We start from the raw sequence: 23,224 nt of genomic DNA on the forward strand, positions 1-23,224 counted from the left end.
ATTTGAATGCGAATACAGGGTTAAAGGTAGGATTCTTGGCAGTGTGGAGGAACAGAGGGATCTTGGGGTCCATGTCCATAGATCTCTCAAAGTTGATAGGTTTGTTAGGAAGGCATATGGTGTGTTGGTTTTCATTACCAGGGGAACTGAGTTTAAGAGCCATGAGGTTATACTGCAGCTCTATACAGCCCTGGTTAGATCACACTCGCGATATTGTGTTCAGTCTGGTAACCTCATTACAGGAAGGATGTGGAAGCTTTAGAGAGGGTACAGAGGAGATTTACCAGGATGCTGCCTGGACTGGAGGGCATGTCTTATGAAGAAAGGTTGAAGGAGGTAGGGCTTTTCTCATTGGAGCGAAGAAGGATGAGACGTGAATTGATGGAGGTGTACAAGATAATGAGAGGTATAGATCGAGCAAATTTTTGCTATGGCAAAAATGTCTATGATGAGGGTGCATGATTTTAAGGTGATTGGAGGAAGGAGATGTAAGTGTAAAGAACTTAGAGGTAAGTTCTTTACACAGAGAGTAGTGGGTGTGTGGAATGCACTGCCAACAGTGATAGTAGAGTCAGAGATATTAGGGACATTTAAGCGACTCTTAGATAGGCACATGGATGGTAGTAAAATGAAGGATATGTAGGTTAATTTGATCTTAGAGTTGGATAAAGGTTCAGCACAATATCAAGGGCTAAAGGGCCTGTACTGTGCTGTACTGTTCTATGTTCTATCTGCACATGCTTCCCAGCCCTGTCATCAGCATAAATAACGTCTTTTCCTTGCTGCTGTCAGTTCTGAAGAAAGATCATTGGACTTGCAACTTAATTTTGCTTTCTGTCCACCAATGCTGCCAGACCTGTTGAGTTTAGATGAGATGACTTACAGTGTAGAAACAGGCCCTTCAGCCCAACAAGTCCACACCGACCCTCAAAAGGGCAATCCACCCAGATCCGTTCCCCTACATTTACCCCTTTACCTAACACCACAGGTAATTTAGCATGGCTAATTTACCTAATCTGCACATTTTTGGATTATGGGAGGAAACCGGAGCACCCGGAGGAAACCCACGCAGACATGGGGAGAATGTGCAAACTCCACACAGAGGCTGGAATTGAACCCGGGTCTCTGGTGCTGTGAGGCAGCAGTGCTAACCACGCTGCCACCGTGTCACCCCCGTTTACCCACCAATTTCTGTTTTTGTTTGTTTTACATTTTATTACATTGTCCAATTGCATCTAGTTCATACTCGATGTTATGTTTGTGAAGATGCAAATAGGTATGAGTGGAAATTTGATCCATGGAAAAACAGTGTAATGACAAGTCCGATTTGGGGCCAGGTTCCTGGTTCTGCACTCAGCAGAAACTCTATCACTTTACATTTCATCTTGGACAATATGGATAAAATTTTATTTTCAACTGTATAGTGTTTCAGATCCTCATGAGGCAGGGAAATCAAAAGGAAATTGAAATATGTGGAATCTACACTACAAACAGAATCAGCATAAAATGTAAGAGTAAATATTGGCCATTCAAAGTGATTATGATAATCCTCCACATTTCTGCCCTTTCCCCACAACCCTTGATTCCCTTACTGATTAGAAAATTGTCTTTTTGTGTCTTGAAAATAATTAGTGACTCAACTTCAAAGTCTCAGTCTCCACACACCATGGATTTAAAACGAAACCTGAGAATTTTGTTTTCATAATAAGTAGCGACCTGCAGTATGCTACCTGAAAGGGTGGTGGGAGCTGATTCAATAATAATAATCCACTGAATCGTTTTCCATGGTTTCAGTTACCCGCGGTTTCCCGTGGCCCAAACATATGAAAGGGAACGTTTGAGAACCAGAGACAAGGAGACAAGGAGGCTGCTGGGAAGGTACGTTTCTCATTTGAGTGAATGTGTTCACTCCTATCCGCGGTTTTGGGCATCTGCTGTAGGTCCTGGAACGTATCCCCCGTGGGTACAGGGTGGTGAGGGAGCAAAAATAATTAATGTGAGTAAAAGATTGCAGGACTGTGAAGAAAGAGCTGGGTGATTGTGACTCTTATTTATTCATTCAAGGGATAAGTGTGTTGATGAATAGGCCAGCATTTATTGCCTATCCTTAATTGGCCGGAGAAAGTGGTGGTGAGCTGCCTCCTTGATCTGTTGTAGTCTATGGGCTATAGAGACACTTGCAAGGCTGTTTGGGAGGGAATTGTGGATTTTGATTCAAAGTAACTGAAGGAATGGTGATATTTCTAAGTCAGGATGGTGTGTGGTTTTGGCGTGTGAACATGCAGTTGATGGTGTTCCCATGTATTTGTTATTCCTTGTCCTTCTATTTTGCTGAACAATGGGTTAACATGAGAGACTACTGGTTCAAGCACAGTCAATATACATTCCTTCAAATAGGAAAGGTTGGGCAAATAAATTCAGACTCCTTGGATGACAATGACAATAGAAATTAAAATAAAGAAGAAGGTGCTTATGACAGCAGCAGGGTGGCAAGGTGACTCAGTGGTTTGCACTGCTGCCTCGAAGTGCCAGGGTTTGATTCCAGTCTGTGGTGACTGTGTGGAGTTTGCACAATCTCCCTGTGCAGTTTCTTCCCACAGTTCAAAGTTGTGTAGGTTAGGTAGATTGTCCATGCTGAATTGCCCGGTAGTGTTCAGGGATGTGCAGGCTAGGTGGAATGGCTATGGGAAATGCAGGTGGTTGGTCTGGATAGGATGCTCTTTGGAGGGTTGGCATGGACTTGATGGGCTGAATAGCCTGCTTCCGATAGGGATTCTATGACAGGTGAAAGTGAGGACTGCAGATGCTGGAGATCACAGTCAAAATTAAAGTGGTGCTGAAAAGCACAGCAGGTCAGGTAGCATCTGAAGAGCAGGAAAAGAGCAGGAAAATAGACATTTTGGGCAAAAGCCCTTCATCAGTCCCTTCATTTCTGATAAAGAACTTCTGTAAATTGGGCTGAGGGTAAAAGGGCAGGGAGGTTATGCTGAACTAGAGGACATTTACTGGACCTCAGCTGGAATATTGTGGACAGTTCTGGGTGCCACATTGTAGAAAGAAGTGAACACATTGAAGAAAGGGCAAAAGAGATTTACGCGATTGGTTCCAGGAATGAAGGATTTCAGTGATGACGATAGATTGAAGAAGTTGGGACTGTTTTCCTTTCAAAGGAAGTTGATAAGAGGAGAATTAATAAAGTTTGTCAAAATTATAAGGCTCCTGGACACAGTGGATAGGAAGAAACTATCCTCACTTGTAAATAGATAGCAGGCAGACAGTTTTTAAAGTATTTTTCAAAAGAAGCAAATGTGAGATTCAAAGAAATCTTTTCACATTGCGAATGGTTTGTGGCTGGAAGTGCGCTTTTTAATTCAGACAGTTTTTAATTGAGACATTTCAGACAGCATTGGATTTTTATTAAACAGAAACAAAGTATAGTGTCATTGGGTGATATAACTGCACAGAGGCAGGTATCCCATCACCAAGTCACCCTTTATTTACATGTGCACAGTAGACAGGCTACGGTCAGCCAGCTCAGAGTCAGTCCCCTGAGCTGAGGAGATTCTAATCTCCTAGTTATGTTGGTCAACCAGGGCTTTCCTGATGGGAATGTTAACCTGGGCCAAGGACCTCAGAGTCAACGAGATCCAGCTGGTTTCAATTACTACATGGGGAAAAGTCAGGGGTTTGGCATTAAATTAAAATGCTCAGAAAGCTGGTGCAGACATGATGGGTCAAATGACATCCTTCTGCGCCATAATAATGCAGGAATTATGTGAGGTGGTACAGTTCACCAGTTTGGACAGTGCCAGCAATGAATCTAGGTGAGTTCCTGCAGTGCATTTTATAACTGTTTTTAGAAACCAGCACCGGCACAATGGGCCAAATGGTCTCTTCTTGTAGTGTATCCTTTCTATGTTTCTATAAATAGCATAAGATTAGGGATGGGAGTCAAGACCAGCAAACTGGCTGCAGGATGTCCTGTTCTACTGCACTTCGATCAGCAGACAGTGCCTTTAGGCATTTCAGAGGTTCAGTAGAGTGATTGGGATTTGTATTGACAGCAGTGGTTCACTGATACATGTTCTTTTCTGCATACCAATGTACAATTATAATGATAATAGCTGACTGATGGGGAAAGCAGGTCTTTCTTTCCTAGGGATGGAAAGTTTCCTGTGATGGGAGGTTGTAGCTGGAAATATACACATCTGTTAGTACGATCTGAATCATTCAGCTTTCTGCTGTAATGCTCAAGCTTCCGAATCATTTGGCTCTGTAACGACAAGTTATTTACATCCTTTTCTTCAATCACCTTTCCCTTCAGGGAGAGCTTACTATGGCATAATGAAAGCCTCAAGAATAAAATTCCTCTGTTTAAGTTTGTAGAGGTTCCCATTTTACTGCTGAGGACTGAGTAGACCACAGCTTTTGTTATGGTTGTACAGGATGTGGGCATTGCTGGCAAGGCTTGAATTTGCTGCCCACCCATCATTGTAACATCTGGGCTATTTCAGGGGCCAGTTAAGAGTCAACCACAAGTCTGGAGTCATATGTAGAATGGATTGAAGAAGGACAGCAGATTTCCCTCCCAAAAGGACATTATCATCATTGAATTCCCACAAAGTGGAAGCAAGACATTCGAGTCCACACCAACCCTCTGAAGAGCATCCCACTCAGCCCCATGCCTGTAACCCTGCATTTTCCATGGCTAATCCACCTAGCTTGCACATCCCTGGACACTATGCGGCAATTTAGCATGCATGGCCAATACACCTAACCTGCACATCTTTGCACTGTGGGAAGAAACTGGAGAACCCAGAGGAATGATACAGATACAGATACAGAGAGAATGTGCAAACTCCACACAGACAGTTACCCAAAGGTAGAATCGAACTCAGGTCTCTGGTGCTATGAGGCAGCAGCGCTAACCACTGAGCCACCGTGCCACCCTCACATTAGAGAGTCAGCTGTTTTTTTTTAATGACAATGGTTACATAGTTATAACTTAGCCAACTGACCAATTTCCAAGAATTCTGAATTGCTGTAGCAACATACACTTTTACAAACATGTTGTACCCTAGAGCTACAGAGAATGGTACTGGTTGCTCGTGGTGAAAAGGAACTGACCAACTTAATGAAAGAACTAAGGTGCGAATTAAGTTAATAAAAATGATTAGAAATGAAATGTTTTATGGTCAGCATTTGAATACGTGCCAGGCAATTCTACACTGAAAAGTGCAGGATTTTTAGAGACCTTAATGGGTAGCCAATAGCCTGTGATAAAAGCCAAATTCAGGACTGTAGAGATTCATGATAGAAACAGAATAAGCAAAATGATAAACAAGAAATAAAATACTTGGATGCAGGAAATTTGAAACAAAAACAGAAATTGCTGGAAAATCTCAGCAGGTCTGACGGCATCTGTGGTGAGAAAGCAGAGTTAATGTTTTGGATCCAATGACCCTTCTTCAGAGTTGATTGTAACTGGAAAATGTTGGTATTTAGGCTGAGGTCTGGGGGCTGAGGAGGAAGGAGGACGGGAAGGGAGTGAATAATCAGTGGAGGTGGAGCCCAGAGAGAAAGAACAGCAGTTGGGTAGACAAAGGAACATAGAACATAGAACATTACAGCGCAATACAGGCCCTTCGGCCCTCAATGTTGCGCTGACCTGTCATACCAATCTGAAACCCATCTAACCTACACTATTCCATGTACGTTCATTTGCTTGTCCAATGACAACTTAAATATACTTAAAGTTGGCGAATCTACCATCATTGCAGGCAAAGCATTCCATACCCTAACTACTCTCTGAGCAAAGAAACTACCTCTGACATCTGTCCTATATCTATCACCCCTCAATTTAAAGCTGTGCCCCCTCGTGCTTGCTGTCACTATATTTGGAAAAAGGCTCTCTCTGTCCACCCTATCTAACACTCTGATTATCTTATATGTCTTATAAGGAGTGAATGAAGAACAAAGAACAAAGAAAATTTAGATTAGATTAGATTAGATTTCAGTGTGGAAACAGGCCCTTCGGCCCAACAAGTCCACACCGACCCGCCGAAGCGAAACCCACCCATACCCCTACATTTGCCCCTTACCTAACACTACGGGCAACTTAGTATGGCCAATTCACCTGACCCTGCACATCTTTGGACTGTGGGAGGAAACCGGAGCACCCGAAGGAAACCCACGCAGACACGGGGAGAATGTGCAAACTCCACACAGTCAGTCGCCTGAGGTGGGAATTGAACCCGGGTCTCTGGCGCTGTGAGGCAGCAGTGCTAACCACTGTGCCACCGTGCCGCCCTTACAGCCCAGGAACAGGCCCTTGGGCCCTCCAAGCCTGTGTCGATCCAAATCCACTGTCTAAACCTATTGTCCAAATCCTAAGGATCTGTATCCTTTGCTCCCCACCTACTCATGCATCTGTCCGGATGCTCCTTAAATGAATCTACTGTGCCTGCCTCTACCACCTCTGCTGGCAACGCCTACCACCCTCTGTGTAAAGTACTTTCTGTGTGTATTCTCCTTAACCTTTCCACCTCTCACCTTGAAAGCGTGACCTCTTGTTATTGAATCCTTCACCCTGGGAAAAAGATTGTCTTTATCCACCCTGTCTATACCCTTCATGATTTTGTAAACCTTAGTCAGGTCCCCCGTCAATCTCCTTTTTTCTAATGAAAACAATCCCAACTTACTCAACCTCTCTTCATAGCTAGCACCTTCCATCCCAGAAAACATCCTTGTAAACCTTCTCTGTACCCTCTCCAAGGGTCCACATCCTTTTGGTAACGTGGCAACCAGAACTGTACACAGTATTCTAAATGCGGCTGAACCAATGTCTTGTGCAGTTTTAACATGACCTGCTCTTATACTCAATACACCTTCCGATGAAGTCAAGCATTCTATATGCCTTCTTGACCACTCTATCCACCTGTGCAGCAACCTTCAGGGTACAATGGACCTGCACTTCCAGATCTCTCTGCTCATCAACTTTTCCCAAGGCTCTTCCGTTTACAGTATGGATCGCTCTAGAATTAGACTTCCCAAAATGCATCACCTCACATTTGACTGGATTGAACTCCATCTGCCACTTCTCCGCCCAATTCTTCAGTCTATCTATATTCTCCTGTATTCTTTGACAGTCCCTTATGCTTTCTGCTTCTCCACCAATCTTCATGTCATCTGCAAACTTACTGATCATACAAACAGTGCCCTCTTCCAGTTCATTTATGTATATTACAAACAACAGTGGCCCCAACACTGCCTGCTGTGGAACACCACTGGTCACCTTTCTCCATTTCGAGAAACTCCCTTCAACTATTAATCTGTCTCCTGTTGCCCAGCCAGTTCTTTATCCACCTAGCTACAACACCCTGCTCTCCATGTGACTTCACTTTCTCCATTAGTTTAACATGGGAACCTTATCAAACACCTTACTAAAGCCCATGTGTATGACATCTGCAGCCCTTCCTTCATCTACCAAATTGGTCACTCCCTCAAAGAATTCTATTAAGTTGATAAGGCACAGTCTCCCCCGCACTGATAAGCCTATTCTCTTCCAAATATAAATAGATCCTATCCCTCAGTACCTTCTCCAGCAACTTTCCCACCACTGACGTCAGGCTCACATGTCTGTAGTTACCTGGAATATTCCAACTAGCCTTCTTGTACAGGGGGACAACATGAGCAAACCTCCAGTCCTCCAGTATCTCACCTGTGTTTAAGGATGCTGCAAAGATATCTGTCAGGGATCCAGCTATTTCCTCTCTCGCCTTCCATCCGGTCCTGGGGATTTGTCCACCTTAGTATCCTTTAGCCTACCTAACATATCCTCCCTCCTTAAGCCAGAGTAAACAAACTTCTATCTCTAATCTCAACATTCATCATGTCCCTCTCCTCACTGAACACTGATGCAAAGTAATCATTCAGAATCTCACCCATTTTCTCAGGTTCGACACACAACCTTCCTTCCTTTCCTTTAGTGGACCAACCCTTTCTCTGGTTACTCGCTTGCTTCTTATCTATGAATAAAAGACTTTGGGATTCTCCTTAACTCTGTTTGCTAAAGTTAAGATTGGTCCTCTTCTCCTGATATTCCTCCAAGGCCCGTTCTGTTCTTCGCTGCCTGGACCTTGTGTACACTCCCCTTTTCCTCTTGGCTAGTTGCACAATTTCTCCTGTCATCCACGGTTCACGAATCTTGCCTTTCCTATCCCTTGTTTTCAAAGGGACCTGCACACCAAGATCCCTCTGTTCCTCCACACTACCAAGAATCCTATCCTTAATCTTGTACTCAGCTTTCAAATTCGACCTTCCAAAATGCATCACCTCGCATTTATCCAGGTTGAACTCCATCTGCCATCTCTCATCCCATCTCTGCATCCTGTCAATGTCTCGCTGCAGCCTACAACAGCCCTCTATACTGTCTGCAACACCTCCAACCCTTGTGTCGTCTGCAACCTTGCTGACCCATCCTTCAATCCCCTCATCCAAGTCATTAATAAAAATTGCAAACAGTAGAGGCCCAAGGACAAAGCCCCGTGGAACGCCACTCACCACTGACTTCCAGGCACAATATTTTCCTTCTACTACCACTCGCTGTCTTCTGTTGGCCAGCCAATTCTGTATCCAGATAGCTAAGTTCCCTTGTATCCCATTCCTCCTGACCTTCTGAATGAGCCTACCATGGGGAACCTTATCAAATGCCTTGCTGAACTCCATACACACCACATCCACAGCTCGACCCTCATCAACTTTTCTAGTCATATCCTCAAACAACTCGATAAGGTTTGTGAGGCATGACCTGCCCCTCACAAAGCCGTGTTGACTGCATTTAATTAAGCTATGCTCTTCCAGATGGTCATAAATCCTATCCCTCAGAATCCTTTCTAACACCTTGCAGACGACAGATGTGAGACTTACTGGTCTGTAATTGCCGGGGATTTCCCTATTTCCTTTCTTGAAGAGAGGAATTACATTTGCCTCTCTCCAGTCCTCAGGTACGACTCCAGTGGAGTGCGAGGATGCAAAGATCTTGCAAGTGGCGAAGCAATTGCATTTCTCGTTTCCCAAAGCAGCCGAGGACAAATCTGGTCCGGGCCTGGCGACTTGTCAATCTTAATGTTTGACAAAATTTTCAGCACATCAGCTTCCTCTATCTCTAACCATTCCAGCATGCTCACCTGCTCTTCAAAGGTTTCATTCACTACAAAGTTTGTTTCTTTCGTAAAGACAGAAGCAAAAAACTCATTTAGGGCTTCCCCTACCTCCTCAGACTCCAAACACAAGTTCCCTATGCTATCCCTGATCGGCCCTGCTCTTTCTTTGACCATTCTCTTATTCCTCACATAAGTGCAAAATGCCTTTGTGTTCTCCCTAATCCGTTCTGCCAAGCCTTTCTCGTGCCCCCTCCTGGCTCTCCTCAGACCATTTTTGAGCTCCTTCCTCGCCTGCCTGTAATCCTCTAGAGCTGAGCTTGACCCTAGCTTCCTCCACCTTATGTAAGCTACCTTCTTCCTTTTGACGAGAAACTCCACCCCTCTCGTCATCCAAGGTTCCTTTATCTTACCACTTCTTGCCTGTCTCAGAGGGACATATTTATTCATCACTCACAACAACTGTTCCTTAAACAGTCTCCACATGTCTATAGTGCCTTTACCATTGAACAATTGCTCCCAATCCATGCTTCCTAACTCATGTCTAATCGCATCATAGTTTCCTCTTCCCCAATTAAATATCCTCCCATTTTGCCTAATCCTTTCCTTCTCCATAGCTATGTAGAATGTGAGGCAGTTGTGGTCACTATCACCAAAATGCTCTCCCACCACAAGGTCTGATACCTGCCCCAGCTTGTTTCCGAGCACCAGGTCTTGAATGGCCTCTCCCCTTGTCGGCCTGTCAACGTACTGAGTTAGGAAATCCTCCTGAACACAGCTTAAAAAAACAGTTCCATTCAAATCTTCTGCTCGAAGGAGGTTCCAATCAATATTGGGAAAGTTAAAGTCACCCATTACAACAACCCTACTACGTCCACACTTTTCCAAAATCTGCCGATCTATGCTTTCTTCAATCTCCCTGCTGCTATTGGGGGGCCTGTAATAAACCCCTAATGAGGTGACTGCTCCCTTACTGTTCCTAATTTCCACCCATACTGACTCAGTAGGCAGACCTCCTCGACAATGGAAGCTTCTGTAGCTGTGATACCCTCTCTGATTAGTAGTGCTACACCCGCTCCTCTTTTCCCCCCCTCCCTATTCTTTTTAAATGCTCTAAACCCTGGAACATCCAGCAACCATTCCTGCCCCTGAGAAGTCCATGTCTCTGTTATGGCCACAACATCATAGCACCAGGTACTGATCCATGCTCTAAGTTCATCACTTTTATTCCTGATACTCCTTGCATTAAAGCAAACACACTTTAACTGATCCCTTGGTCCCTTCCCAGGAAAATCATTCCTAAGAGCTGGTCTACCTCTTGCTATTGCCTCATCTGCATCAACTCTCACCTCCGGTATACAGCTCAGGCTCCCACCCCTCTGCCATACTAGTTTCAACCCTCTCGAACTACTCGGGCAAACCTTCCACCCAGGACATTGGTCCCCTTCCAGTTCAGATGCAACCCGTCCTTCTTGTACAGGTCCCACCTTCCCCAGAAGGCATCCCAATTATCTACATACCTGAAGCCCTCCCTCCTACACCAGTTGCGCAGCCACGTATTAAGCTGCGCCCGCTCCCTGTTCTTCGCCTCGCTATCTCGTGGCACTGGTAGTAAACTAGAGAGCACTACTCTGTTCGTCCTGCTTTGCAGCTTCCATCCTAACTCCCTGAAATCATTTTTTATATCCTCAATTCTTTTTCTGGCTATATCATTGGTGCCAATATGTAACATGATTTCTGGCTGTTTGCCCTCCCCTTTTAGAACCTTATACACCCGATCGGAGACGTCCCGGACCCTGGCAATTTTATTCAATTTGTAATAGTCCCATCTTCCCCAGAACTGGTCCCAATGTCCCACAAATCTGAACCCCTCCCTCCTGCCATCCCTCAAGCCATGTGTTCATCCTGCCTACTGTTTCATTTCTACCCTGGCTAGCACATGGCACTGGTAGCAATTGTGAGATCACTACCTTTGAGGTCCTCCTCTTTGATTTCTCTCTTAGCTCCCTGAATTCTGCTTTCAGGTGCTCATCTCATTTTTTACTTAATTCGTTGGTGCCTATATGCACCATGACAACTGGCTGTTCACCCTCCCCTTTCAGAATGCTCTGCAGCTGATCAGATGAAGTGGGTTCATCAGTTCATCTGATGATGGGGCTATGTTCTGAACACTTGTGATTTCAAATAAATCTGTTGTAGTATAACCTGGTGTTGTGCGATTTCTAACCATTGTTATTCTATGACACAGTATTCTTTATTATGATGTAAGTTAGAATTGATTCTTTCAATCAATATTCATTAACAATTCTAAAATTGCCACCTCATAATTAATTCCCATCAAACCAACAACTGGACAATAATATCCTAGAATTCTTAAGTTAGGATTCAGATATTGGTAAAATTTCAGAAACACTGTTTCTTCTGTCATACTCCAGTTGATGTGGGCGGCACGGTGGCACAGTAGTTAGCACTGCTGCCTCACAGCGCCAGAGACCCGGGTTCAATTCCCGCCTCAGGCGACTGACTGTGTGGAGTTTGCACGTTCTCCCCATGTCTGCATGGGTTTCCTCCGGGTGCTCCGGTTTCCTCCCACAGTCCAAAGATGTGCGGGTCAGGTGAATTGGCCATGCTAAATTGCCCGTAGTGTTAGGTAAAGGGGTAAATGTAGGGGTATAGGTGGGTTGCGCTTCGGTGGGGCGGTGTGGACTTGTTGGGCCGAAGGGCCTGTTTCCATGCTGTAAGTAATCTAATCTAATAATGATAATGATAATGTTGCTGGTTTGAAAATCCCCGGGGGTGGGAATATTTCATTAGAGGACCTGGTGAAGCTGATTTACTTTCTTTAAGATCTCAAATGTTTCATGGTTGAGGTGTTAATTTGACCAATACTCCCTGGGTAGGTTTCTCTTGCCAGAGGATAAAGACAACAGAATTATTAAAAGTGGAATTTTCAATATTGGAAATGTCATTGAACATCCAGGGATTCCGTGTATGGAATGAGCTGCCAGAGGAAGTTGACAATGATGTTACAATTACATTTAAAAGGCATCTAATATGGATATATGAATAGGCAGGGTTTAGAGGGAAGTTTGCCAAATGCTGGCAGATGGACTAGATTTATTTAGTATTGAGAGTTGTCAGCATCGGGAAGAGTGGGAGCTTGGACCAGGAGCCTGTTGGGAAAGGTGAGCCTTTGACTTAAATGGTTGGATTCATGTTTGTTGGAGATGCTCATTGATTGTGCCACAGAAATGCCAATCACTACTTTGTAATCACCCAGCATTAAACAGCACAGGAGGGTAAGTGCAGAGAATCTTTTAGTGACTATGTCGCTGGGCTAGTCCATAATATCCAGGATCAGGGGGAGGCCATCAGCCCCATGAGCCTGATGCAACATTTCATATGATCATGGCTGATCTCATCTCAGCCTCAAATCCAATTTCCTGCCCTCTCTCCATGACCCTTCAACTGTTACTGATGTCTGTCTGTCTATCTGTCTATCTATCTATCTCCTTAAATTTGCCAGTATCCATTGTCCTTTGGGGTAATGAATTCCACAGATTCATGACCAATAAATTCTCCTCATCTCTGTTTTAACTCGGCTACTCCTTACCCTATAATTATGACCACTTGTTCTAGATTGCATCCACATCCAGAAACATCCTTTCCACATCTACTTTCTCAATCCCCTTTATTATCTTAAACACCTCAATTAGATCTCCTCTCATTCTTCTAAACACCAGAGAGTATAGTCCTAAACTGCTCAATCTCTCTTCAGAAGACAAACCCATTATCTCTGGAATCAATTTAGTGATGTTGAATGTTTGTGTTGAGAAAGAGACCTGGTGACCTTAGCCATGCTGAGCTGGATGTAACTCCCGTCACAACAACATGCTTGACCCTTCATTCCTCCCTGAAACCTCCAAGCGAGACATCAAATTGCTGCATGTGGTTCAGGAATGTTCTCCACCACTAGCCTCCCAGGAATGATAATGAACGTTGGTCCTGCCAGCAATGCCACATCCTGTGAGCACAACAAGTAAAAATACCAGTTACAGAAAACCAGGGGGAAGTAGAGAAATTGGATCAGACAAAAATAGATTGAAAGGAGCTGCTGCAAAGGTTGGCAGCACTCAAAACTGGAAAGTTACCCGATCCGATGAGATGCATCCCAGGGAATTAGGGCCAGGAATTGCAGAGGTTGTAGACACAATCTTCTGATCCTGTTTGGTTGTGAAGGTGGTGCGAATATTACAGCCCTGTTCAAAAATAAAACTGAGAGAGCAATTAACCACCAACACAGGTCAATCAGATCTCAAACCATCAAGCATATGGTACAGAAAGCATTTGGTTGAAAAGAGACATTCCTACACCTAGATCTATCCAGTCTATTTTTCACCTCCTAATTCTTTCATGGATCACTGGCAAAGTCAGCATTTATTGCTGTCTCAAATCACACTTGAGCTGAGTGGCTTGTTCAGGCCATGTCAGAGTCAGCCACATCGCTGTGGGTTTGGAGTCACATGTTGGTCATAAAGGGGTTTAAGGAACCAGATGGACTTATCACAGCAATTGATAGGAGTTGCTGAAATGATAACTTTTAATTTCAAGTTTTAATGAGCTTAAATTTCACCATCTGTCACGATGAAATTTGAACACATGTCCCAGAAGATTAATTTAGATTCCTGGACTAGCAATCCTCGATATTGCCACTACACCCCCACTAAGATATAAAAGAATATAATCAGAGTTGGAGGGTTTGAGCTAGAGGGAGAGGCTGAATAGAATGGAACATTTTTCTCTGGTGTTGGAGGCTGAAGGGTGACATTATAGAAGTTTATAATATCACGAGGGGCATGGATATGGTGAACTAGTCAAGATCTTTTCCCCGGGGTAGGGGAGTCCAAAACTAGAGGGCACAGGTTTAGGGTGAAAGGGGAAAGATATAAAAGGGACCTAAGGGGCAACTTTTTCACACAGAGGGTGGTATGTGTATGGAATGAGCTGCCAGAGGAAGTCGTGGACACAATTACAACATTTAAAAGGCATCTAACATGGGTATATGAATAGGCAGGGTTTAGAGGGAAGTGGCCTAAATGCTGGCAGATGGGACTAGATTTATTTATTATACAGAGTTGCCAGAAGCAGGAAGAGTGGGAGCTTGGACCAGGGGCCTGTCAGGAAAGGTGAGTCACTGATGTAAAACTTTAAAGTTTACCTCGAGCATTGGCAGTGGCAGCACCTCAGAGAGCAGAGATTTCCAGGAAAGAAGGGACTTTTCTTCCCCCCTCAGCTACATAGGTGAGCATTTTCACAGTCACAGCAGTGTGCTGGCAGACAGCAAGCTGGTTTGAAGTGTGTCTACTTCAAGGCCAAGAGTATCCAGAATAAGGCGGGTGAGTTTGCAGCATGGATAGGTATCTGGGACTTCGATGTGGTAGCCATTTCGGATACATGGATAGAGCAGGGACAGGAATGGATGTTGCAGGTTCCAGGGTTTAGATCTTTCATTAAGATCAGGGAAGTTGGTAAAAGAGGGGGAGGTGTGGCTTTGTTAGTCAAAGATAGTATAATGGTGGCTGAAAGAATATTTGACGAGGATTCGTCTACTGAGGTTAGAAACAGGAGAGGAGAGGTCACACTGCTTGGAGTTTTTTATAGGCCTCTGCAGAGTTCCAGGGAGGTGGAAGAGAGGATTGGCAAATCGATTCTGGGCAGGAGTGAAAGGAATACGGTGGTCATTATAGGGGACTTAAACTTCCTCAACATTGACTGGAAATGTTATAACTCCAATACTTTGGATGGATCAGTTTTTGTCCAATGTGTGCAGGAGGATTTCCTGACACAGTATGTCGAAGGGCCGACAAGAGGGGAGGACACACTGGATCTGGTAATGAACCAGGCCAGGTGTTTGATTTAGTTGTCGGTGAGCACTTTGGAGAGAGTGACCATAATTCGGTTATGTTTAGTTCAGCAATAGAAAGGGATAGGTACATGCCACAGGGCAAGAGTTATAGATGGGGAAAGGGCAATTATAATGCAATTAGGCAAGACTTAGGAGGCATAGAATGGGGCTGCAAAATGGAGGGGATGGGGACAATTGAAATGTGGAGCTGGTTTAAGGAACAGGCATTGCATCTCTTTGATAGGTATGCCCCTGTCAGGCAGGGAGGAAGTGATAAGGTAAGGGAACCGGGGTTTACTATAAGAAATTATATCACTTGTTAAGTGGAAGAGGGATGCTTTTGTGATGTTGAGGTGAGATGGTTCAGATGAGGTGATGGAGAGTTACAGATTAGCGAGAAAGGATTTAAAGAGAGAGTTAAGAAGAGCAAGGAGGGGACATGAGCAGTCTTTAGCCGGTAGAATAAAGGAGAACCCTAAAGCTTTCTAAAGGTAGGTGAGGAATAAAAGGATGATGAGGGTAGGAATAAGGCCAAAGACAGAAGTGGGAAGTTGTGTGTGCACCCTGTGGAGATTGGAGAGGTGCTAACTGAATATTTCTCAAGTGCTTTCCCTCAGGACATAGAGAATATTGTAGAGGAGAAAACTGAGAAAAGGGCTATTAGACTTGAAAGGATTGAGGTTAGTAAGGAGGGGGTGTTATAATTTCTAGAAGGTGTGAAAGTAGATAAGTCCCCTGGGCCGGATGGAATTTTTCTGAGAATTCTCTGGGAAGCTAGGGAGGAGATGGCGGAGCCTTTGGCCTTGAAATTGTGTCGTCATTGTCTACAGGTTTAGTACCAGAGGACTGGAGGATTGCAAATGTGCCCTTGTTCAAGAAGGGCAGTAGAGATAACCCAGGTAGTTATAGACCCGTGAGCCTTACGTCTGTTGTAGGAAAAGTTTTGGAAAGGATTATAAGAGATAGGATTTATAATTATCTGGCAAGCAACAAATTGATTTGAAATAGTCAACATGGTTTCGTCAAGGGCAGGTGGTGTCTCACAAACCTCATTGAGTTTTTTTGAGAAGGTGACCAAGCATGTGAATGAGGGTAGGATAGTTAAGGTGGTGTACATGGACTTCAGCAAAGCCTTTGATAAGGTTCCATGTGGTAGGCTACTGGACAAAATGCGGAGGCATGGGATTGAAGGTGATTTAGCAGTTTGGGTTAGAAACTGGCTTTCTGTAAAAAGGCAACAAGTGGTGGTTAATGGAAAATATTCAGCCTGGAGTCCAGTTACTAGTGGTGTGCCACAAGGATTTGTTTTGGGACCACTGCTGTTTGTCATTTTTTATAAACGACTTGGACACAGGCATAGGTGGATGGATTAGTAAATTTGCAGACAACACTAAAGTCAGTGGAGTAGTGGACAGTGTGGAAGAATGTTGTAGGTTGCAGGAGGACTTGGATAAACTGCAGAATTGGGCTGAAAGGTGGCAAATGAAGTTGAATGCAGATAAATGTGAGGTGATTCACTTTGAGAAGAACAATGGGAAGGCAGAATACTGGGTCAATGGAAAGATTGTTGGTAGTGTGGATGTGCAGAGAGATCTTGGAGTCCATTTACATAGATCCCTGAAAGTTGCCACCCAGGTTGATAGTGCTGTTAAGAAGGCATACAGTGTGATAGGATTTATTAGTAGAGGGATTGAGTTCCAGAGCTGTAATGTCATGCTGCAACTGTACAAAACGCTAGTGCGGCCTCACTTGGAATATTGTGTACAGTTCTGGTCACCCTATTACAGAAAGGATGTGGAAGTATTGGAAAAGGTGCAGAGGAGATTTACCAGGATGTTGCCTGGTCTGGAGGGAAGGTCTTATGAGGAAAGGCTGAGGGATTGGGTCTGTTCTCATTGGAGAGAAGGCGGTGAAGAGGCAATTTAATAGAGACCTACAAGATGATCAGAGAATTAGATAGGGTGGACAGTGAGAGTCTTTTTCCTAAGAATGCTTGTAAGAGGGGGTATAGCTTCAAATTGAGGGGTAATAGATTTAAGACAGATGTCAGAGGCAGGTTTTTTACTCAGCGTGGTAAGGGCGTGGAATGCCCTGCCTGCTAATGTAGTTAGCTCAGCCACATTAGTGGCATTTAAACAGTCCTTGGATAAGCACGTGGATGATTTTGGGATAGTGTAGGGTGACGGGCTAAGATTAGTTCACAGGTCGGTGCAACATAAGAGCCGAAGGGCCTGTTCTGCGCTGTATTGTTCTATGTTCTATTTCAGGTCACCATGGACGAGTTGGACCGAAGGGTCTGTTTCCGTGCTGTGAAGCTCTTTGACTCTGTGATTCTATAACTTGCCATTATCTAAAAGCACAATAGACCAATAATATTATCTTGTATGAAATATTTTCCACTTCTCAAAGTCACATTTTCTGAATGTTTCAACCATATGCATTTATTGCAGCATCTCTCACACAATAAAACATCCCAAGCTACTGCACAAGAATGATTTCCAAACGGAGGTGGATGCTGGGCCCCATGAGGAAATATTTGGACAGGAGGTATCTGGATGGGCTTGGTCAAAGAGGGAGGATGTCAGGAGTGTCGTGAAGGAGGAAACTGAGGCTGAGAGGAGACGAAGCTTTGGAAAGGTATTCCAGAGCGTAGGGCCCAGGCAGCTGAAGGCACGACTGCCAATGGTGGAGTAATAAAGTCAGAAACCAGGTTGGTCAAGTGCATAGTGGTGAAGCATTATGGGTTATGAAGGTGGAGGAGATTATAGATTGCGAAGGAATTTGAAGTCACAGATGAGAATTTTAAAATTGAGACAGTATCAATTTTGAAGCCAATGCTGATCAGTGAGCATGTGAGAGACTAGGTTTCTTAACTCGGACAACATTCAGTAGAAGTCTCATTTTCTGATGTGTGCTGTTGTCTTGCTAATTTATCTGGCAGAATTAACAGAAGCATTTGACAGCTAATAAGCAACAGAATGGATATATTTATGGTACGAAAACAGCAATTGCTAGAGAAACTCAGCAGGTCTGGTAGCATCTGTGGAGAGAAAGTAGACTTAATGTTTCAGGTCCAGTGACCCTTCTTCAGAATTGTAGTTGTGATGAACTTGAGTTCTGAAGAAGGGTCACTGGACCTGAAACATTAACTCTGCTTTCTCTCCATAGATGCTGCCAGAATTGCTGAGCTTTTCCAGCAAGTTCTGTTTTTGTTTGAATTTATTGTCATGTGTATCGAGGCACAGTGAAAAGCTTTGTCTTGTGAATAATACAGGCAGATCACAGAGTTAAATAGCAAAGATAAGTAAATAATAGGTAAACAGCGGCAAAAACAAAAACACAGGTACAGGCGATGTTTGCAGGATAAATATTGATTAAATGTTTGTATGAGGGTAACTGTAGTCCTCGTACAGGGTGTGCTGGGATCCTCATGTTAAAGTCATCCTCAAATGATTAACATCTGACTGGCCATGTATCCTAGGCCTCATAAAACTCTACCTCATTGGAAGTGCCAACAGTTGTGGGGAGAGGCCTTTGAGGCACTGCTTGTGGGTCAAAAGGGGCAGGAATGCTGCCCCCAAGTTTCCGCAGCATCCCTTCATGCTTCCCATTGAAATCCTCCCACTCACTGCCACTGGATCATTTTTCCAACTCTAGTGTTGGAGCACTTACTCATCCAAAGACCTTACCTCATCATTAGCCAGTCACCTCCATTAGATCCTCCATACCATTGGACACTGCACCATTCAACATTGCATCCTTTAGATAATCCCTTTCATCAAAGATCCTCACCGAAAATGAATAGTTCCCTGGCAAATCAGCTGTGGAGACAGAGAAGGAGACCATTTGGCCCATTATTACCTTTGTCACCTTTGGAAAGACTATCCTGGTAGTTGCACTCACTTTAGCCTTTTCTTCATAGCTATATGATTATTCCTCGTTAAAAATCACACAACACCAGGTTATAGTCCAACAGGTTTATTTGGAAGCACTAGCTTTTGGAGCGCTGCTCCTTCATCAGGTGGTTGATGAGGGACTTGATGAAGGAGCAGCGCTCCGAAAGCTAGTGCTTCCAAGTAAACCTGTTGGACTATAACCTGGTGTTATGTGATTTTTAACATTGTACATCCCAGTCCAACACTGGCATCTTCTAAATCATGATTATTCCTCCTTCAAGTATTTATCTAAATCTCTTTTAGAGGTTATTACTGAATCTGCATTCCTCGCCCTTGCAGGCAGCACATTCCAGATCACACTACTCATTGTAAAAATGTTCCCTTCTGACACGTTACATTCTCTTCCCAAATATTTTCAGTCTGTGTTAAGATCATGAGCCATGGATGCAGAATTAGGCCATTCAGTCCATCATGTCAGCTCCAATAGTCAATGAGATTGTGACCGACCTGATCATCCTCAACTCCACTTTCCTGCCTTTGCCTCATAGCTCCTGACTCCAGTCTTTCTCTATTCAAATAATATTCTGCTCCTCTATTCTTCCTGGCATGTACAGCAAAAATTCACCAAGGTTCTTTCGACAGTTCCAATAGCACTCAAAAGACTTGACACCATCCAGGAGAAAGTAACCTACATTCCAAACACCTCAGCCTCCATTGTAAACATCCTGCCTTCCACCACACGCTAACAGCGGCTGTATTGCATACCTTCTATAAATGTTCGCAATAACTCACCAAGGCTCCTCAACAACACTTTTTAAAATCATAACCTCTACCATCCAGAAGGTTAAGGGCAGCAGATGCATGGGATCACCACCCCCTGCAGGTTCCCTTCTGAGCCATTCATCATCCTGACTTGGAAATATATCACTGTTACTTCAATGTCACTGGATCATTTTTTTAAACGTTTATTCGGCGATATGAGGGTTGTGGCTGGGTCAGGATTTATTTCCAATCAGTAATTGCCCTTGAGAACAGGGAGGTGAATCTAAATGAGGTCAGGTGCTGAGTGGCTCTGGGAGTGGAAGCCAAACTGGACATCACTGAGCAGGTTATTGCTGAGCAGGTGCTGTGTGATAGCACTGTTGATGACACCTTCCATTACTTTACTGATGATCAAGAGTAGACTGATGGGATGGTAATTGGCCAAGTTAGATCTGTCCTCTTAAGGGAACTCTTTCTTGACTATATCTCACTGTGCTTCCAACTCTTCTGGGTTTGTCCTACTGGTGGGATAGGACATATCCAGGGATGGTAGTGTCTGGGACATTGTCTGTAAGATATGATTCCATGAGTATGACTATATCAAGCTACTGCTTTTCTGGACTGATAGATAGCTCTCCCAATTTTGGCACTAGCCTCCAGATGTTGGTAAGGAGGATTGTACAGGATTGACAAGGCTATGTTTACTGGTGCCTAGGTCGATACTAGATGGTCTGTCTTTACCAGTCTGACCTACATGTGACTCCAGAACCACAAGGAGGGCACTCAGTTCAAGTGCAGTGAGGGATGGGTGACAAACATTGGCCTTGCCAGTGGCATTCTATGAGATACTAAAAACACATATTCCCAGCATTTCCGCTAGTTTTGTTTTTCTGTGTGAACTTCCAAGGTCCATGTGCGGCAGCGACTTCTGGAACTGGAAGTCAATGCTGCCATCCATGTTGGCTCAGAAGGAATTTTGTGGTCAAATCTGGCTTAATCATCACATGGCGTGTTTCAGGAGTCCCATCTGACCTGGCAGTGTCTGCCACATTGGCACAGAGAGAGACAGTGGAGTGAGAGGATGTAGGAATTCACTGACTCCTGTCGTCTCTCTTTTTGGCCAGCTGAGCTTTCTGTTTCTGCTTACCTTGTCCAATGGCCTTCCAAACAGTCAACCTCCAGAGGTCACAGCTGTTAGCGACTGTCTCCCAGGTGTCAGAATGTCAGTGCCATCATCTTCATATCTCACCTACAGACGTCCTTGTAGGGGGCTAGACACATGAGACATTATGAGATTCCTGATGAAGGGCTCTTGCTCAAAACATCGATTCTCCTGCTCCTCGGATGCTGCCTGACCTGCTGTACTTTTCTAGCACCACACTCTCGACACAAGACATTGTGACCCACTGGCAGGTTCATTGTGCAGAAGACCTTTCGGTAAATGAACATGATTCGCCTGATGACTGTGGCTGAGCCAGTCTGGACATCAGACATATCCTTGTGTCTCTTGGTAAGACAGGGTCGTGTGCTCAGAGGTTCTTGTAGTCTGCCAATTCCATTAGGAATAAAATGGGAAAACTGGCCTGGCCATAGCTAACAAGGGAAATTAGGGATAGTATTAAATCGAAGGAAGGAGCATACAAATTCACCAATAAGTAGTGGACCTGAGGATTGGGAGCAATTTAAATTTCAGCAAAGGACGACATATGGATTGATTATGATAGAGTAAGAGAATAAGCTTGCAATGAACATACAAACAGATTGTTAAAGTTCCTTTAGGGATGTGAAGAGAAAAAGATTCATGAAGACCAATGTAGATCCATTACAGAAACAGAGGATGTTTAATGGGGAACAAAGAGATGGCAAACCAAGTAAATTCACAGATTAGTTCTGTCTTCACAAAGGACACCAGAAGTAGTATCCTGAAAGTGTCGGGGAACACCGGGTCGTGTCGGGGAACACCGGGTCGAGTGCAGGGGAACACCGGGTCGAGTGCAGGGGAACACCGGGTCGAGTGCAGGGGAACACCGGGTCGAGTGCAGGGGAACACCGGGTCGAGTGCAGGGGAACACCGGGTCGAGTGCAGGGGAACACCGGGTCGAGTGCAGGGGAACACCGGGTCGAGTGCAGGGGAACACCGGGTCGAGTGCAGGGGAACACCGGGTCGAGTGCAGGGGAACACCGGGTCGAGTGCAGGGGAACACCGGGTCGAGTGCAGGGGAACACCGGGTCGAGTGCAGGGGAACACCGGGTCGAGTGCAGGGGAGGAACTGAAGAAAATTGGTATCAGTGGAGAATGGTTCAGGAAATTAATGGGATTAAAGGCTGAAAAATCAGTAGGGCCTGATAATCTCTATCCTGGAATAGCTAAGGAAGTGGCCTAGAAATAATGGATACAGGGGTGGTCATTTTTCAAGATTGTACAGATTCTGAATTGGTTCCGAGAGAGTGGAGGGTAGCTAATGTAACCCCATTATTTAAAAAATAAGGTAGAGAAAAACAGGGAATTATGGGCTGGTTAGCCTGACATCAGCACAGGGGAAAATATGAAATTCTATTATAAGGATTTAACAGAAGAGCGATTTGGTTTGGACAGAATAAGCACAGATTTATAAAAGGGAAATCATACTTGACAAATTTACTGGAATTTTTAAGGATGTTACTAATAGAGTTGATGAGGGAGTGCCAGTGGAAATGGTTTATTTGGACTTTCAGAAGTCATCTGTTAAAGAGATTAATGTGTAACGTGATGAAAAGAAAATTGGTTAGCAGGCAGGAAACAGAGAGTAGGAACAAATGGGTATTTTCCAAGCGGCAGATAGTGACTAGTCAGGTACTGCAGGGATTGGTATTGGACCCCAGCTATTCATATTTATGTTAATGATCAAGATGAGGAGACTAAATATAATATCTCCAAAATTTGCAGATGGCACAAAGCTGGGTGGGAAGATGACCTGTGAGGAGGATGCAGAGATGTTGCAGTGTGATTTGGATAAGTTAGTGAGTGGGCAAATGCATGGTAGATGCAGTATCATGTGGATAAATGTGAGGTTATCCACTTTAGTAACAAAAGCAGGCAAGCAGATTATGATCTGAATGGCTATAATTTGGAAAAGGGGGAGGTGCAACAAGACCTTGGTGTCCTTACACACAATTGCTGACAGTAAACATGGAGGGGCAACAGGTAGTGAGGAAGGAAAATGATATGGTGGTCTCCATAGTGAGGGGATTCGATTACATGAGCAGGGATGTATGTCTTGTTGCAATTGTACAGGGCCATGGTGAAAACGCGTCTGGAGCACTGTGTACAGTTTTGATCTCCTTATCTGAGGAAGGATGTTCTGGTGTTGGAGTTAGTGCAGCAAGCACTGATTCCTGAGATGGCTGGGCTGGTATATGGAGAGAGACTGGATGGGTTAAGACTATATTCACTAGTGTTTAGAAGAATGAGGGGGCTCTCATTCAAATCTGTTACTTTCTAAAAGAATGAGACCTGGTAA

The sequence above is a fragment of the Chiloscyllium plagiosum genome, unplaced genomic scaffold (assembly GCF_037043375.1).
Source record: "Chiloscyllium plagiosum isolate Xiang-an unplaced genomic scaffold, Cpla_swu_hap1 HiC_scaffold_9, whole genome shotgun sequence".
Lineage (NCBI taxonomy): Eukaryota > Metazoa > Chordata > Chondrichthyes > Orectolobiformes > Hemiscylliidae > Chiloscyllium > Chiloscyllium plagiosum.